At 34.8% G+C, this 20,559-nt stretch overlaps 1 long non-coding RNA gene across 1 annotated transcript in view; it reads left to right on the plus strand.

The window, feature by feature from the left end:
- LOC307182655 overlaps window positions 1-20,559 on the plus strand; it is a 240,048-nt gene that overhangs the window by 57,549 nt on the left and 161,940 nt on the right. Inside the window, exon 2 of the long non-coding RNA XR_013827226.1 lies at window positions 8,520-8,708. This is a non-coding gene — a long non-coding RNA (uncharacterized lncRNA). The remainder of the gene's footprint in view (window positions 1-8,519; window positions 8,709-20,559) is intronic.

Here is a 20,559-nt window from a genome sequence, read left to right on the forward strand (position 1 = left end):
GCACAGAAACACGATGGGTCAGTAATTAGAGAACTAGGATACAAGGAGAGAATTTTTGTTTATTTGTTTGTTTTGTTTTAAGATGGAAGAAACTTAGCAAGTTTAAATGCTGATTGGAGAGCATCATTGCTCCTACAGAAGCAGAAAGGGAAGGGAACCAGAGCAGAGGTGGGATAATTAGCCATAGATGGAAGGGTGAGAAGAGTGGAGGTTGGAAATGTAAAGAGTTAAAGGTGTGAAATAAAACAACATGAGTATAGGTGCCCCTGGACCCTATGCTAAGAATTAGTATTAGTATGCAGGGAACACAAAAATGGGGTATAAAGAGGGAGGAGGAGAGGGAAGTACATCACAGTAAAGACACTGAAGTATAATGGTGCATGCTTGACACCAACAACATTATATTATAACAGAAATATCTACAATTAACCTGAGCTATTCATTTGGGAAATAAATATTTTGGTTTGACATTAACTCCTTTCTTTTTTAGTTGCCATTAATTTTTTTTCCCAGTTATTGGGTATTTACTGTGCATCTAGCTTAGATAGAACATTGTGGGACTGTTATATAATTGTTAAAAAATTATGTTCTGTTTAAATATGCTTCAGAGTGTTTTAGGTTAATACCATTATTACAAATGAGTCATATGAAATCATTTTAAAACCATGGGCAAATGTTTATTATAAAAATATAGAAGGTTTCCCTGGTGGCACAGTGGTTGGGAATCCGCCTGCCAATACAGGGGACACGGGTTCAAGCCCTGGTCCGGGAAGATCCCACATGCCGCAGAGCAACTAAGCCCATGTGCCACAACTGAGCCTGCGCTCTAGAGCCCGCGAGCCACAACTACTGAGCCCATGTGCCACAACTACTGAAGCCCATGCACCTAGAGCCCATGCTGTGCAATAAGAGAAGCCACCGCAATGAGAAGCCCACACACTGCAATGAAGAGTAACCCCTGCTCACTGCAACTAGAGAAAGCCCGTGCGCAGCAACAAAGACCTAGTGCAGCCAAAAATAAATCAATAAATTAATTAAAAAAATATATAGAGAAAATTCCAGTACAAGTAGTGTAATTTTATTTTTTTTAATATATAAATATTTCATATATAATATAAATAGTCTGTTGTGGCAGTGCTGCTAACTTATTTTCTACATATTTTCAAGTGTTTTCTAAATTTCTACAAAAATGAATAGATCTGTAAAATAAGAAAAATATTAGCACATATTCATAATTATTGCATTAGGAAAAGCATCTTGAGGTAGACTCATGTGGGCCAAAGGGCATGCATTTGTTTGCTACACATTACCAAATTTCCTTACAGAAATATTGTACCAATTTAGTATAATGCTAGCAAAAACAAACACTTATTATGAAGAAAGCACATGTGATTCTTAAAAAGAAAGATCTTCAGAGGTCATAGCAGAAAAACAAAAACAAAACAGGACAAAATCATTCAGTAAGAAAAGCCTTAGGATTTTCTTTTGACACTTCTTAGTGGTGGGAGTTGCACTTAAGTGAATCTCTAGCTAATGAGGAACAGAAGTTTGTATATGAGTAAGCCTTGCCCATTGGTGGCACAATCCTGAAGTTATGTTTAATACAGCCTTTCAGAGGATCTCCAGCAGGATTGAGACCAGTGGTCATTCATTAATTTAAAAACTCTTTACTGGCTTTTCTCCCTTCCCTGTCTTACCTTCCCATGACTTTACCATACATCCCAGGTTTACCTCCAAAGTTATGACCTTGCACCTAAACCTGGGTCTGCTTTTGAGGAAACCCAATATAAGACATATGGAGGAATCGCATTAGAAAATATAAGTTTTGCTTTTGTATTCTTTTTCTTTTCTGTTTCTAACCATGGAAACAGATATTCTAAGATATATCTAAGAATAGCTCACATCTTAATTGAGCAACTACTATATTCCTAGCACTGTGCTAAACATATTGCATTGGATTAACTTATTTAAATCTCACAGGAAATGCTAAATGTGGTACAGGATTTGTGAATAGACAGATATTTCATCTATTTATACAACTAATAATGATTGCCTACTGTGTGAAAGGCACTCTGCTTGATGATGACAGTCTGTGCCATTATGGAGCTTATAGAATAGTGGGACAGACAGATACACAAATAAACCAAAATTCAAATAGTTATTTAATTGCAATAATGAAAAGTTCTAGAGGAAAAGGGCAGAGTGCCATGAGGCAGAAGTTTAAGCAGGGATTTAATGTCATCTTATGGAGGTCATTGCCTGACAGTGACATTTAATCTGAGATGAAAATGATGGATGAGAATTTATCAGTTGAAAATAGAAGGAAACACATTCTAAGTCGAGACAATAACGTGTGCAAATATCTGAGGGGGAGGAGCTTAGCACTTCTGAGGAACTAGAAGACTGTTGAGGGTAGACTGCGCAAGCAGAAAGGAAGGTGGCATGACAGGGAGCCTGAGATTTGGGAAGTTGACAGATCACATGTGGCCTTGCAGGCTATGAAAAACACTGGATTTCATGCCAGTCAGAATTCAGAGCCATTGAAGGATTTTAAACAGCATTAGGGGTTTTTTTTTTCCTGCTATTGTTGATACATTTCAGTTATAGGCTAAGCTCTTTGGCTAGCCTCAGAGAAAAAGCTCTTCTGGTCTTCTAAGAAAGGCTGTTCACCTGACTGCTAGAGAGCCAAATAGGGACCACAGACCTGTTTGGTTCCCAATGGATTGGCCCACTTTTAAAAGTTCAAATTCGTTGTTAGCTAACATCTGGATTTCCAGGATTTCTGGGAAAGGAGAATATCAGACAGTGTTAGGTTGGCATTTCTCATGACATCAATCTGTAGTAGACCTGATAAGAGGCAGTCATATTTAAATCGTGCACCCCAATGCTCATTGCAGCACTATTTACAATAGCCAGGACATAGAAGCAACCTAAATGTCCATCAAAAGAGGAATGGTTAAAGAAGATGTGGTACATATATACAATGGACTATTACTCAGCCATAAGAAGGAACGAAATTGTGTCATTTGTAGAGACGTGGATGGATCTAGAGATCACTTCATACAGAGTGAAGTAAGTCAGAAAGAGAAAAACAAATATCGTTTATTAACGTGTATATGTGGAATCTAGAAAAGTGGTACAGACGAACCTATTTGCAAAGCAGAAATAAAGACACAGATGTAGAGAACAAATGTATGGACACCAAGGAGGGAAGGGGGGTGGTGGGATGAATTCGGAGATTGGGAATGACATATATACACTACTATGTATAAAATAGATAACTACTGAGAACCTACTGTACAGCACAGGGAACTCTACTCAGTGCTCTGTGGTAATCTAAATGGGAAGGAAATCCAAAAAGGAGGGGATCTATGTATACATATAGCTGATCCACTTTGCTGTACAGCAGAAAATAACACATTTTAAAGCAACTGTACTCCGATAAAAAGAAATTTTTAAGTGGTACATTGTACTCTGGATTTCACAAGCTCCATATGCATCATAAAGCTACTGTATCACAGAGTATCATTGAGCTACTGATTTATGTTGCTGTCTGATCTTTGTACATAGCTGAGTTTGCAAAGCCTGCATTATAACATCTGGTAGTGCACACTCCTGAGTCTTTGAGTAAACTAGCTTCTGAACTAGATTATGGATTTATTATAGATGATGTTTAACAGGCTGTCCTGGAAGCACAATGTAGAACAGTTAAGAGCACAGGTTTTAGATTCAGATGCACTTGAATTCTGCAAGAGGCCCCAACCTACATGACCAGTGCCATTTCTAACCACTTGTCTTCCAAGCCTACACTCTGGTTACATCTAGATATTTGACACCCTTCTCTATGTCAAGTTTTTCATACCTTCCGAGCTTGTATCCTTGCTGTTCCCTGTCCTCTAAAGCCCTTTGCCACATTTCCCTGTTTATCCCTCAATATCTAGTTGAAATGTCACATGTTCCTGGCAAAGTTACTATTCTCCCCCTGCTCCCCTCCAAATTCCTCTGGGCTCCTGTAGGATTTGAAACATTCTGCCATCACAAAACTTACTACATCATAACTATTTATTTCTCACCCTGCTGGATTGCGAACTCCACAAGGCAGTATCTATGTTTACAAAGCAAAGAAAATAAGTGGATTAATGAATAAAGTGCTTGTTTTTGAAGATGCTTTTACTTACTCTCGTAATTTGAAAGTTGCTCTTGCAGAACTACGATAGGAGAAGAAGGAAAAGGAATTGGAATAAAATATCCTAACTAGAAGGTGATGACAGGGAGATGAGAGGGAATATGTATTAAAATCCTGAAAGGGCCTTGAGGGATGAGGGCAAAAGTGAGGGAGAAATTAGAGCAGCTCAGCCAGGTGGGGCAACAGAGAGTGACAAAATGCCAAGAAGCTTGCTAGTGGTGTGTTCATACAATTGACCCAAAGTAGAATTCAGCAGGAACTTAGAAGCTGCAGCAAGTGAGAGCTGGGAGCATTGATGTGTAAATGATGTACAGTGTGAGAGAGAAGATGAGCAGGACAAGAAACTAGGATCACAGACCTTACCAACAATATCCTGAGATCTGGAAGCAAAAGCAGGAAAAGCAAACTGTGTGAGGGATCCAGGAATGCAGACCGATGAAGTTCATACACCTGAGAGCTGATAAGGAGCAGGGATTAGGAGATATTGTTCAGATGGTAATTTAAAACTTTGAGGTAGATTCTAGGTTCTTAGATTGGGGGCGCAATCACTGAGAAGTGTCTCTAATTCTATGAAATTATAGTATAGTAAGAAAGCCACACCAACAACTGGGAGTTGGGGAAGAGGAAAATAAGGTTTAAAGTTCTGTTTTTTAAATGGTACAGATTTTTCTGATTTTAAAACCACTGAAAACAAATAGTAGAGTCAAATATATTTTTCCTTCTTTTTGGGTGTTTTTAGGCTCAAATGAGATGATTATAATAATATCTCACACGTGTATTATTCTATAGTATTTACAAAATATGTTGGCATATATTATTATCGTTATCACTGCCTTATATAACTTGAACATTTAATGGTACTGCTTGGGTTGTTTTGTATCCTGTTAACAATAAAAACAACCCACAGTGCACACCCACCCACACCCACACACATATTTTTCTCATCCTACTCACTTAATTTTTGTCATGCTGTTTTTTAGCTTGTGCTACTTTATTCCATTTTATATACCTTTACAACTCCCTGGAAATCCTTTCTGGAACAGAGTAGTGGTACAAATATACAAGTGCCATTTGACATTATGAGGTTTATCTTCTGGAAGATTTTGATTATTTTAGCTATCATCCATAGATTTACAAAGGAAATAATGGCAACCTTGAAAAGGTTTATGAAAGATCTTCTTTCCAGTTAAACTTCATTGTTTATCTGAGGTTACCAAATGTAATAATAATCACCACAGAGATTTAAAATATTAGGAAATGTTAACAGGCCTCAAATGTTGAAATATACATGAGCACATGAGCTTTTGAACATGTTCAAAAATATGCTTACAGATTTCGTCCTTGCAGGTGATTTCACCATATAATTTTTGGTCTTGTTACTCTGTATCATTACACTAAATGAAGATGATCCTTGTTCTTTATCACGGTTATAGGGCACAAGAAGAGAAAGCAGGAAACATCCCTGAGCCCTTCACCTCCAGTAAAGTCCCAGTATATCTCCTTCAAGGGTGTGACTGACTTAGTTGGTATTCTAAGCAAGAGTTATAAATAATTGTTAAATATCTTTACTCCATTGAGTTAGTAGCATTTGATGAGTCATGCAACACAAATCAACAGGGTATATACCTCAATGAACCAAAATACTGGAGCATGCCACCCATCTCATCAGGTTTGGAATCTAGACCAAACTGTCAAATCGAGAATTTTAAAAAAAAGGGAAGGTGGCTAGCAAAGTTGCAGAGATATTTAGGATACATAGACTAGATTAAGAAATCAAACAGCTTATGACCCTTACTAAACCTGCAAATTGAAACCATTAACATCTTCTTTGTCACAACATCGTGTTCAAATCTATATGACATCGCTTGGCTCCATTTTTAGTCAGCATAATTTTGGCTTCTATTCTTACATGGCTAACAGCCAAATTCATCTGTCTTCTGTGTCCAATCCCAGCATCTTTGTTTAGTTCCTCGACTGAGAGTCTGTTTTAAATAGCCCGAAACATTACTGTAAAGGAAGAGATTTTCCTGAGCAATTTGAAATGTCTTTGTCAAATCATATAGTTATCATCTGAAGCTTTGTTTTCAATTCAGTGGTTTGAAGAGTATAGCTGTCTTCCTGCAACTTGCTTAGAGATTTCCATGCCTCCTTTCACCAGAAATTGCTTTGATTAATATAATTCTCTTTCTGCTATGATTTCTCTTGCTATTCTCTGCCCTCTTTGAGGAGTGACAAATGCAGGTGCTAGAATTCTCAGGAGGGCTAAGCTGGAGGGCGATGTGTGCATCCCTATCTTTACTGTCACAAATTGCTTTTAAAACCTTAGTTTTTACATTTGTTTATAAAAACCTGGAAGATTATTTTGAAGGTCCTGGGACTGTTTGCCAGCAGCTCGATTCCTCCCCTTCTGACCCCTGAAGGCTGATTTTCTTGGCTCCCCTGCTAGCTGACTTCACTACTGGGTAGTAAAGATGAGGGATGGAGGGCAGGATGAGGGAGGCAGCTAGAACAGCCCTGTCTTAAGCAGTTTCACTGGGAGCAGCTTGTCTCTTCTGTGACTCCAGCTGCCACCATCCAGGCCCACCATGGTCTATCATCCAGCCCAAGAGGCACACAGGTGTTAATCTATAAGTTACTCTATCCCTATTGTTACCAGTTATTGTTCTCAGCTAGTCCATCACTTGTGCAGTTAATTCCCTGCATTAAATTCCCCTTCTTATAAACTATTGAAGTGGATTATGTTTTGCTGGATAGGCCCCAGTTGAACAAGCATCAGTTCTCAGCTAAATATAAATAGGAAGATTTTAAGTACAACAAATTTATCACTGGCAGTTGCAGAAGAGGATTTATGAAGGCTATGGTATAATGGGGATAAATCTATTCATATTTATAATGCAAGTTACTGTTTGGAATAATCCTACAAAAAAGTTCCTAATAATGAGATTGCAGTTCAGAAGGGGATTAATTTAGAAATACTTGAGACATGTAAAACTTATTAAGAAAAACAACTGAGTCCTTTGTAAGATATTCTTATATGGCATATACAGTCTTATTTACCTTTTCTAATTTCTAAAGTCAGATTTTGTGTCCAAGCATTTCCCCCTGAATTTTTTCATCCTAGGAAGAAAACCTCAATTGAACTGATATAAAACATAAACAATGACAATGAACTCTTATCTAACTATAACTAGATTTGAAAACTGATATATAAAGACTAAAAAAGACATGCAAAAACTAAAAAGTCTATGCCTAATTAAATCAAATAATTACTAATAAAATAACTGGATCAAGTTCCAGAAATAGAGCTTTTTCCTTTGTAACTATTTGTTATTTTCCTAATTTGGCTCCAGATAATAACTGTTATATCACAAAGATCTTTGCCTTTTGAGGTATGTCACAATGTAAATGTGGTAAGCGTTAGGAAGAATTATTTTTCAATAATTTAATGCCTCCACGTGCCCTGAAAAGTACTGGCTCTGCTTTTACGTTTGTATCCGTGTCTTACCTATGGAATCATGAATTAATATGCCATACACTTTGTCAGCCTTTATATGTGATTCTTACATGTCATTTATTTGTATATACAGACATAATCAGAAAAAGTATTTCGTAAGGTATCCCTTATTTGGTCTTCCATGTGGAAGAGAGAACATTCAAACACACCAGTATAACACGTAAAGGCAAAGTGGAGAATATGCTTATTCCCTGACTCTCTCCCGGCCACAATCAACATGTTCACAGTATCCTGAATGGAGAAGACAATGGGAAGAGGCAGAGGGAGAGTGGCCAAGCAAGGTATTGATACGGACAAGCACTGCTGTGACCTTCTTAGTTCCTGTAACTATTTGAAGCTTTGCAAACAACATGAAAATGATTTTAAATGCTTCAGTTTCAAAATGATCATCTTGATATGAACTGGTTCCACTGGTGTGGTCTGGGTTGAGATCTTGAGGTAGAAAACTTTCCTGCACTCATAACTGAATAACTGCAGTAACTGACAAAACTATTCTTACAAGCTACCATGATCACTCATTTCTCTGTAAATCATAGGATAGATAAAAGTAAAACTTCCCTTTGATGTGGGTTTATATGATTATATTTCTGTTAGACTGACATTGTCAACAGTGATGTGACTGTTTTTCTAAATGATACGTAAATCAGAAACATTCAAAAACAAATATTCCTTTATAAACATTTATTTCAATGCCAGTAAAAGGTGCCAGACTGGTGGTCTCTCCTCTATTTGAAGAGCAAAGTGCAGGCACTAAGATCTTTCCATCCCATCTCACTACGTTCTTATCTTCAAACTTCTCCATCTCTTTGTTTCTTCTAGGTTTTATGACAGTAACCCTGCTCATGTTTGAATTAGAATGGTGTTTCTCGAATTCTAATGTGCATACAAATCACCTGGGGATTCTGTGAAATGCACATTCCACTTCAGTAGGTCTGGCCTGAGATTCTACAGTTTTAATGAGCTGCCAGATGATGCCCACGTGCTGGTCTTAAGATCACATTTTGAATAGTAAGTAATTAAATTTTTGTCTCTCTTCCCTAAAAACTGTATGTTCCTTGAAGACAAGAACTGTGTTCTTGCTTATCTCTGCTACACAGTAAAACATAGTGAATATATTTCAGTGATGCATTTATTACATGAGTGTTCTAATCATTCTCTGTCCCCTGAGAGAATATAAAGTTTTCTATAAATACAGAACAAGAGCTAGAAAAACAAGTGTATTCCTATGTGAGATAAATATATCAAACATATTAGATTTAAATATATATATATATATTTATATATGGTTCTGGCTTTGAAACATTGGTATTGGGACTCCTATGGAGGAATCCTAGCTGAATGCTTTATCCCTAAACGCTAGTATTGTAAAGGTACACTGCAATGAAAAGTAAGTAATAAGTATGAAAAGTCTTGTCTTAGAAGGAAGATATAATTGGTGACATATTGAAGCATTAATTATTTTTACCTGTATATACCATTATATTTTAAGAATATAGAAACCTATAAAATATAAAGGATCATAGAATTAATAAATTGTAGCTCAACCAATCTAGTATTTTTCCTAGTTTTCAAATCAGAATTGCCAAACAGAATTTATGCCTTAGGGAAACCAAAATCTTCTGTATCAGAACTTTTCTGTGGAGGGGTATGAAAGAGGTTAGCATAGTCCACCTGATAGAGCTTTCTTTTTCTAATTTAATAAATTCCTGGATTCTTTTGACTTTCCACACAAAAGATGAAATCTGTATTAATGTTCTATGTGAATCGTGATTCCAGAACATCCTTTAAATTAAGGCATAACTTGGGGTACATGATGAGTGTACATACTTTCTCAATAGTTCCCTTTTCTGCTTCTTTTCCCCCACAGAGACCAACAGTAAATCCCATTGCTAACAGAAACCAACTTGATCACAGGGAATTCTGAGACCCACACTCCCTGTTGCCTTTAGTATTTCTTGACTTTTCTGATTCCTTCTCCCTCTTGCTCTCACTCCCTTTTCCCTCTCCTTTTCCCTCTCCCTGTCTTAGCAAAAAGAAAAAGAGGATATTGATATATAATCTATAGGGCTCTGGTCAAAAAGGAGGTGGAAGAAAGATAGTAAAGATTCAGAGACTGAAAATTGCTCTTTTACTTAATCTGTTAGTATCCATATGCCGGTTAGTATGAAGTTGAATTGTTTCTGTTGGAAAGTTGTTTTCTAAAATGCTAAGGTTTTGTGGATGTTGATGACTGAAGTACGACAGCTCATATGTACCGTTGAATACTCTGACAGCATGAAAAAATTTACTGGCTCCTGGATGTTTTATCTTAATGTACCTACAAGTGCCACATATATTACAGTTTCTTCATGCTTAAAAGGTTTTTCATTGTTGTAAAGGAGTGTTGTCTGTTTTCAACTCATGATTTCCTCGCTGGGGCTTTCTCCCCTGTCACCGAAGTAATTTACTTTCATAATAAGTCCCAATCACTGTTTGTGGCAGTATTTTCCTCTACATGTTTAAAAGTGATTAATTGATTTCTATCAGTCATTTTTATAGAATGTAATTCTTTACTGCAAATAAAAACAAAATGTATCTGTGCTATCACCAATTCATGTCTGAAAACTTAGAAACAAACTATATGACTATATTTGGAGTATTTATTCCAGAGCACAAGAATCACTATCCATGTATGCATATCATAACGCTATCAATGTATTAGCTTCTCAATATTTGATGTTGACAGAAATGATGAGGAATGTCCATATCTCATTAACATTACTCAGTAAATCATTTAGTTTTTAGTTCCCCCAATCTAAACTTTTTAGTAAAGTGAGTAATTTCTGAGATATACAGATAATAAGATCAAATAAAGTCCCATTTAGAATTATCTTGTCATCAGTTTTTAGAATTTGGTAACACAACTTCTATTCAAGGACGTAGTAATTAAGATCTTAGATATAAAACTAAAGTATTCTAAGCAGGAATGGGTTGGCTTATATCAAGATAAACTAAAAATCTCAAACACTCCATTTCCAAGATTACCTCATAGAAATAGAACAGCACTTAACAGCTAGGAAATTCTATCCTGTAGGATCACAAAAAAGAAATGGCTATTCAGATTGAAAGATATGGGGTACTGCTTTTTCCTTCCAATATGTCTGAATAGGTTTTATTTACAAAGACACTCCTCAAATAGCAGTATACATTTTACATATTCAAGAGTACTTATGAAAAAGGTAATTATCCAACATTTCCTTGACTCTTCAGGAAAAAAGAGCAAACAATGCTCATAATGTGGCTACAACATAAACTTTATTTCATTCACATATTTGAGGTAAATTGCTGAAAACAAATATGATTTACATTGCAAACAATTTTATCTTTACATTATTTAGACACAAACAGATGTTACTGAATGTCTGATTTCTGATAGCATAGAAGACTTTTAAAAATCTTTGTAATAAAATATTTGATGAGTTATTATAAGTGACAAGAACTACATCAGCCATGTAGAAGCCATTTTGATGGAGAAAAATGCCAAACTTTTCTGGATGATTTGTGGCTGAGCTGCCCTCTCTGCTGTGGATCTTTTTGTTGTGGAATTGACAGAGAATTAATTTTCCAGGATGAGAGAGAAAGAGAAGAAAAGGTGTTTTGGTCAAATTAGGCAAGTATGGCTGTGAAAAATTTAAGATATTAGACTGCCATATTTGGATCTGGAACTATTCAAAACAGTAACTTCTGTAAGAAGTTACCAGGGAATTAACATTCCAAGCTGACTTCCTCCATCGCTGTGGCTATTCATACAGTCTTAAACTGATTGAAGAATTAACTGATTTAAGAATCTGGGCTCAAATATAGTATGATAGAAAGCCTCAGAATTCTTCCTACAGTCAAATGTTATATATTAATACTCATTTTATAACTTTCACTATAACTTAGTTACTCTGTGTGTGTGTGTATGTGTGTGTGTATAATTATATATTTAACCTATTGGTAAAATAGCATCAACAAAGATCCTGAATGGAAGAAATTTTACATAGTTTAAAAAAAAAAGAAAAAAAAAAGAAAGGGAAGGAGCCCTCTGACATTTAGTTCAACTAAATGACCCTTCTCAACTGGGGTATCCAGTGAATATTATTCTCGTAAGTATATTTTATTTTCTATAGTAAATCACAGAATTCATTAGATCAGTATGGTTGAATAATCTGAACTGGTCCTAGCACTTTCTTAATTCAATCCCTCTCTTCTATGAACTTACACAGCTGTTTAGTTCTTTTGTAAACAGGGAAGGCTAGGCACTCATGCACAGATCTTTTTAGCATATGAAACATATTGACATGAATATAACATATGTGCCAAAGCAATATTATTCAGTTAACATTTCAATGAAATGCAACATAAAATTTTAAATTACATATTTCTGCATGTGTTTGATCCTTGTTTACTGTATCTGATCCAGAAAAAAAAAACTCTTATTATGAAAAAATATCTCTAATATCTTTGCATTTTAATACCATGAGAAAAGAATGGTTATAAGCAGTCGTTTATTTCTAATTGCTCCAAAGTCATGAGGTATCAACACAGCAATTTTAGCTGATCAGGAATTTTGATACATATGGCAGATGTCCAGGAGAAGGGCAGTGACAGACACGAGTATGTCAAACACAGAAAGCAGGTAGGATCATTTCGTGTCTTCAAGCAGCAAAGCGGAAGACAGGTTCCCACTCTGGTTGAAGTACATCACCTTCAGCAAATCTGTCGCGTCTTATCACCTTAGTTCTTCAAATAGAACGCACAAGCTCTTTTCCTTTCTTAGGTAGAATGGTGTGATTATTGATTACTTGCTCTTTACAATAAAATACTCATAATATGTAGTATATTAAATTATATATTTTCTTTTAATCTTATTTCTAAGTCTCCATTAATGAAATATTTTTATGATTTAATACCTATCTTCTGTTCTCAGAAATATAGAACTATTAAAATCTAAATATTTATCTACTAAAATATTTTAGAAATATCTTTTGCCTTTTATTCATTGTGTAAGTATGCAGAGTTGTCAATCCTGTAACTGGAACATAGTGTTACACTTCTGTTTATAATTGCACAACAATTGTATATTCCACTAGAATGTAAATTTCATAACACTATGTATAACTGTCTTAATGCATACTTAAATGTCTTAATACATACTTAAACAATATATCCTTTCATTACTACAATTCTCTACATAAGCAAATATTTCAGAGTAGAACACAAAAGAGTTTTACAAGTGGAGTTCCTAGAAGTCAAAAGTAGGCAGTTTTTTTTTTCTGAAATGTTAGTATCAATTTTCAGATGTTGGATACAGACTAAATGAGGAAGAAAACCTAGACAGGAACATGGAGTGTGTATTATGTCAACTGCATATGAAATTTCAGATTAAGGTTCATGTCATTTTTACATGCTCATGCAAACAACGATTCATATGTATGTCCTCTGGATCATAATACTTTTCTTCCCTTACCTAAAAAGTAAAACAAACAAACAAAATAAAATTCAAACCATATATTACAATCTGACCCAAACAACAAGGAGGGGTGAGGAACTGATACCAACTAAGCACTTGACTCCCCAGGAAGAGGAGGTAAATTGTCTCTCTATGCATGAAAGAATTGAAGGGAGGCACAAGCATATTAGATATTTTGCAATATGCTGTAAAAGCTCCCATAGAAAGTGCTGCTGCAATCAGATCTCTTTTTCTTTCTTTTTTTATTAATAAAAGTGAAGTACTGGCTGGCTTCCTTGCTTATATGACTAGTCTGAGTCCCTAATCTTCAGAAGGTATCAGTCCTGCTGACTTAACTCACACTGGTTATCATTTAGCCCCTGTGCTTCCTGGAGGGGACTTGACAAGAAACAGGAAATTTTAGGTAAATGAAATTTATGCTGACATTCTCTGCAGTGGAGCTGATTTTAAAGTCTGATTAAGAGAAGGAAGGGCCTCTTTGGGGCAGGTCTCTGACTTATGTTATTTCTTGAACAATCATCCCTCAGGTTTTGCTGGCTCTAAGGGATTCTTTATGGCTTTATTTGAACACCAATAGGTACTAATAAAAAGCCTGAGAAATACCCCTTCTAGGGATTTCCAGCCCTGATGGGCCTGAGAAGTAAAATTTTTAAATGCATCAGGTTTAGTAAAAAAAAAAAAAAAAAATAATGATTCATCATTCATTCATCCTCCCTAGCAATCATTTGAATAACAGGAATTATTTTCAAAAAAGCTCCATGCAGTTTAATTGGATATTTTTCTTCAGGGAAGAGTTGAAATGGCAATTCGACTTCAGCTTCAGTCAAAAACTTCATGATTTTTCACTCAGTCTTTATTGCTCCATAGGGTCATTAGCTTGCTAAGGAGCTGCTGATGCCATTACACAGTTTTGTGCCATGTGAAAGCAGGGACCCAAATGTTTGGGCAATTCTACAGTTGGACTAGAGTTTCTGGTTTGCTTCCTGGAAGGAGCTTTGTTACACCTAAAGTGAGGTGGCTTTAATGAAACTCCATTGCTGATGGCTAAAGGGCTTCCTGTGTCTAGTTAGAACTTGGAGAGGAGGTGAATTGAGACCCTTCTCACTATGCCCCGGGGAAGCATTGTTAGCATCCGGGAGAATTTGGTTTCTGGAGTTTTCGTTTGCACAGATTCCACACTGTGTTATCCACTGCCAGTGGGATAAAAGGGGTTTTTGAAGAGAATTGATACCATGATTCTCATATGAACAATGCTTCATGTGATAGGCATGACCAATCTAAAGATAAGTATTTCAAAAGGAAAGAAAAAGTTAATTCTGTTCTTTGGAGTAAAGCATACCAAGGGCGGGAAAATATTAGAAATGGAATAAATTTGTATCATAGGTATTAATTCATAAGAATAGCAACAGCAACAAAATATTCTGATTTGTGAAAAGCAACTTCAAATTTGTGCATTGTTGTCTCTTATTTATCAATGAAAATCTTGGTTTCATATAAACTTTTAATCTTGTCAAATTGCTCTCCATTTGAATAAGCTAACACACACACACACACTCACACACAAGCGTCTGTCTTTAGAAATGTTTGAGTGTTCACACAGAGAAAAATGATTTAAAATATGTGGATTCCACATTTCTTTTAGGCTAGTAATCTACTGTACAAGTTTCACTAAGGCAGTTCTTTAATTCTTTCTACAAAATCCTAAGTAGTTTTAGATAAATTTATAGATAATTTCCCAAGTGTTACAGATTACTTCATCAGGAAGTACTTTTAGTAATTATTCTAATTTTTCAACAGTTAATTCCAGTCCAGTCATTCATTCCCATTGGATGTGAAGATTAACTAATGGTTGTTCTGCCTATGGCAACCAGTTACATTAGTGAATTGCCTTATGAAACTGTCCCCTGGTTCTTTTGCAGTTATATTTAAAATCAGTTATTCTCTTACTAATCATAATACATTTCCCCACCATCTTAATAAATTCCCCCACCATCTTTGGGGAAACATAATCATAAATACATTCCCTTGCTTTCCTCTCACTCATGAACATTGACACAGGAAAAAATGTAGAAACTGATGAGGGATTTGGAAGTCTCACTTATATTTTTTAGTAACAGACACATGTTTACATGTTGATGGTGCACATTCTCCATCAGCACTCATACATCTACCTCTGGTCAGATGTCAATATGATGTTTGCCCCACTGTGATAAACAGTGAGGAGAATAGATTCAAGAAAAAAATTTTCATATGTCTTTCCTATAGAGTCAAATTTGAACTCAGTTAATTCTGACTCTCCAATTCAGCATGGTAGCCAGGAGTTTCACTTATTAGAACTCCCTGCCCACTTCTAACATTTTGACGTATTCAACTCAAATAATGAGTCAAAAATCAAGAAGCAATTAAGCTGAGTGCAGTTAAATTCAGTCTTATATTCAGGTCAGAACAGAAATGAAAATTAGAGAAAGTGACAAATTTGACGGATCATTGAAAAAGATAAAGTCTAAGATTTTAAGTTTAACTGCTGTACAGTAATTTAAACCTCAAACTCTTATAGACATAATGTTTTGAAATATTGAAATGATTCTTTTCTTTTTAGAAAAATAAAAGATTTCAAGCAAGTATAAATTTCATATTTTTCTTACCTGTCCAACTTCTCCTGTACTTTATTCCCCATATCAGTGGTCATCTCCCTTTCAGAACTCTTCTTGATTATGCTCACTTACCATATTTTCCTCTTGTCATATGTCAACATGATTCAAATACCTGTCCTAATCACATATTTTCATATAATCACATGCTGTCAGGTACAAAGTTTCTTATAATAACTCCTTCATCTACTGTTTTAGAGTAACAAACTAATCCACTTACATTTTCTCTATATCCTTCGAATTTAGGGCTTTTTGGTTGCATAGGTAGATATATCTAAGCCCTTAAATATTGACATTGAAAGCCCACCAGAGAGGAAGGACTCTCACCTCTAGTCTTCAAGTTGGAACTCTGAAGGTTTATACTCAAGAATTAAGGACACACCAGAGCTAAACTAACTCTCACAAAACTGAAATCCAGCCACAGATCAGCTGAATCCACTGATATTAGGATCCTACCTGATGAAGTCTGATGTTCTTTCTCTAGACTTATACCAAGAAGCAGTCTCACAGAGTTGAGGGGTCAATAACTGGGTTGAGTTAGGGCAATCTGCCCATGGCCTGGCTGCCTACCAGAATCAGAAGTAAATATTCTCTGGGGAAAGAGTATGTAAGTCAGAGTCTGTGCCACAAATTGTCTCTACTGATTTTCATACACAATGTCTGACATTTAACAAAAAGTTGTCTGGTATACCAGGGCACAAAAACCAAAGGGCCCAAAACTAAGAGAAAAAATAGACAATACAATTAGATCCACAGGTGATCCAGATACTGGAGTTAACAGACAGGTTTTTAAACAAATGTAAATAACATTTTCAAGAAAGTAAGACATATTCTTGAAATTTTCAGCAGGAAACTGGTCTGTGTAAAATAAGCAAATGTATATGCTAAAGCAGAAAAATAACAATAATTTATTCAGAACTCAATAGATGAGTTTTATGGCAGATAAATTTAACTGTTTTACCTTCTGTAGAGTGATAATTTAGCCAGAGTTGGGCAAAGATTTCTTCAGCAGGACATAGCTTCTGTAGAAAAGAGGATTAGTAAAGAGAAATTTAAGTCAGGAGAAAATATCCAAACTGAAGCACAGAGAGAATGAAGAATGTAAAATACAGAAAACAATATAATAGCCATATGGGATGTGACTAAATGTCTAAATCATGTGTATATGTAGTATCAGAAAAAGAGAAAAACAGGAATAAGGAAAAGGAATATTCAAAGAGTCAATAAAAGAGAATGTTCCAAAACTAAACAATGACACTGAAACAAAAAAGAATTTGTACTATCAACCTCAAGAAGAATAAATACTAAGAAAAGCACACTATGATATATCATAGTCTAACTGCTGAAAATCGAAGACAAAGAAAATGTCTTAAAGTATCCAGAGATTCTGATATATTATATTCAAAGCAGTAATAGTAAGACTAATAACCTATTCTCAGTAGTTACAGTGGAAGCCAGAGAACAGTGAAATGACATCTTTTTCAGTGGGCCAATCTAGATTCTATCAACATAGAAGATACTCCTTATAAATAAAGGTTAGAGACAGTTTCATAAACTGAGCAGACCCATATTAAAAAAATATCTCAATAAGTTCTTCAGAAAGACATAAGCAAGGGTCTACAGAAAGAAATATAAAATAAAAAGGGTAAAAATGTGGGTAAATCCAAATGGCTATTGACTATCTCAATCAATAATGCTAATATCCCTCAGAGTTAAAAAATACATTTATCTAACACAAGATATAAGGCCTCAACACTAAAAATTACAAAACACCATTGAAAGAAATTAAAGAAGACAATCAAACAGAGGAATATGCCATCTTTACCAATTAGAAGACTCATTATTGTTATGTCAATTGTTACTCAAGGCGTATAAAATTCAGTAGAATCCCAATAAAAATTCCAGAAGATTTTTTGTGTGTGGAAATTTAAAAACTGATTTTAATGTTTCTATGGAAAGACATAAAATCTTAAAAAAAGCAACCTTGAAGAAGAAGAAGAAAGCTAGAGAATGTACACTACCAGATACCAAGACTTATTATAAAGTTAGAATAATTAGATAGTGTGGTATTGGCACAAGGATTGGCACAAAGGCATCACTACAATTCAGGGTGGGAAGTATAGTCTTTCTAAATAAATTGTGGTAAATTAATTGGATAATTAATTTGTCCAGTTAATGCATGGAAAACATAAATTCTTCCCTACTTTACACTGTAGACAAAGATTAGTTCAAAGTGAATGGATCATAGCAAAATGTGAAAACTGAAAGTCTAAATCATCTAGAAGGAAACAGAGGAAACTATATTTATGACTTTGAGATACGCAAATGTTTCTTATGTGGGATATAAAAAACCTAACCATTAAATAAGAATTAGATAAATTAGATTTAATTAAAATATATAACATCTGTTCATCAAATATATTGTTAAGAGAGTGCAAGGCAAGTCAGAAACTAGGGAAAGGTATTTGCAATGTCTCTGTCCAAGAAAGGGCTCGAATTTGTAATGTATATGGAATTCCAACCAAAAAAAAAAAAGACTCAATTTTAAAACGAGCAAAAAAACTCAACAGGCATTTCACAAACACAAAGCTCTCCAAATGGACAATAAGCATATAAAAACATACTTAACATCATTAAGCAGGGAAACTAAACCCACAATATTATGCCACAATATACCCACAAGAATGGCTAAAGAAGAATGTGCAATATCAAATAATAGGAAGAATGGATCAATTGTAAATTAACACATCATTGGTGGGAATATTGGTTGGTACTAACACGTTTGAAATCTATATGGCAGTATCTACTGAAACTAAATATGCACCTAGTCTGTCATCCAAAAATTCCACTCCTATGTGTATGTATACCCAACAGAAAATGTGTGCTGATGTCCACCAGAAGACATATATACATGAACAGATTGACATATAGATTATAGCTAGCTAGCTAGCTAGCTAGAGTGAGATATATATATATATATATATATATATATATACACACACATATGAACACACATACATACCAACAATAAAAAAAACTGGAAGGGGCTTCAGGGCAATAAAGATAGAGTTGATATCAGTGTAACTTGGAACAACTGAGTGACATGAATACATAAGCAGAATTGGTCATGCTTTCCAGTAGCTCTGGCGCTGGAATGCATAAAGCAATAAATCACCTCTTTGTGTCTACAAACCCCAAATTTAAGCTCATAGAAGAAAGAGAGGCAGACAAGATGAGGCCAGAATGAACAATTCAATGTGAAGATGGGCATGGAGATAGTAATAATTTTCCTACTCCATCTATTCCATATCCCACCATAAGACTTCCTCCACAAGGCCAATAAAAGCAGGATAAAGTGGAAAAAATGTATTATCTGGGTGGGTGGGGGGAGAAGCACTGCAAAACTATTTTTAACCATATTAAAAATGTGAAAAAAAAATCTATCTGAAACCAGGTTGTTTGCAGTGATTCCCTCTCAGGGATACATTTCCAATATTGTACACTTCTATAGTGATGGAACTTTTTATAAGAAGCACTTTTATATTATCATACAAGTTACAATAAGTTCTTTTAAAGACTAAAATATATGTAGAATTTCATGATAGCAAGAGCAAAGAAGCAGAAAATGATAAATGGTCTTAAAATGTTTCAAATGTTCTAAAGTCCTTGCATTGTCTGGCAAGTAGAAGTATCAATATACATTAGTCTTCGATAAGTTAAGATGAATATTGTAATCTTTAGAATACCCATTAAAAGAGTAGTGAAAAATGGGTATGAGTAATAGCATGGGAGAAACTGAATAATTAAAAGTACTTGAATTACCCAAAAGAAGGCAAAAAAGGAAAAATAAAAGGAACCCAGAACAGTTGGAACAAACAGAAAACAAATAGTAGATTAAACCCAAATTTGTCAGTAGTTATAAAAAATTTAAGTGAACTAAATACTCCAATTAAAATACAACAATTAAACTAGATTTTTAAAATATGTGCGGCTTACAGAAGACACACATTAAATGTAAGGTTGCAGGAAAATTGAAAGAGAAAGGGTGTAAAAAGATATACCATGTAAACACCAAAAGGAAGTACAACTGGTATAATTATATTTATATTAAACAAAGTAGACTTTAAGACCAGTAGTATTGCTAGAAATAAAGAAATTTTGCAATAAGTCCATAAAGACTTCAAAATTCTAAATTTTATGCACCCATACAAATAAAGAAGTCTAATTATGTAGACTTCTTGGCAAAGTAATAATAAAACTAACAAGGTCCAAGATTCTTTCTTATGAAGTAAAATACTTGGGATCTGTGGTAGATATTTTTCCTACACAAAAATTTTTTTTTAACCGCCTGTTGATTCAAAGCTATGTTCCAAAAAATAGAGGCTGGCATTCTTCTAAGTGCCAGATGCATAATGATATTATATATGCTTTTTGGTCTGATTTGTCTCACCATATTATAAGATCTTTGAGTGTGGATCTGGTTTTATAACTATTTGTATCTTTCACGTCATGTAGCAGAGTACTTACACATAATAAATGCTCAAAAAATAATAGCTGTTTAATTAAATAGATGAAACTTTGTGGTATTTTCCATGATACCTACTATCTTTCTCCTGCTATGGAGCTTTCAAAATCTATTTTTTGCTTTGTAATAATTAACCATAATTAGACAACATAGGTGTTATATTTTCATATTACAGATGAATAGGTTATA

The sequence above is a fragment of the Stenella coeruleoalba genome (genome assembly GCF_951394435.1).
Source record: "Stenella coeruleoalba genome assembly, chromosome: 2".
Taxonomy (NCBI): domain Eukaryota; kingdom Metazoa; phylum Chordata; class Mammalia; order Artiodactyla; family Delphinidae; genus Stenella; species Stenella coeruleoalba.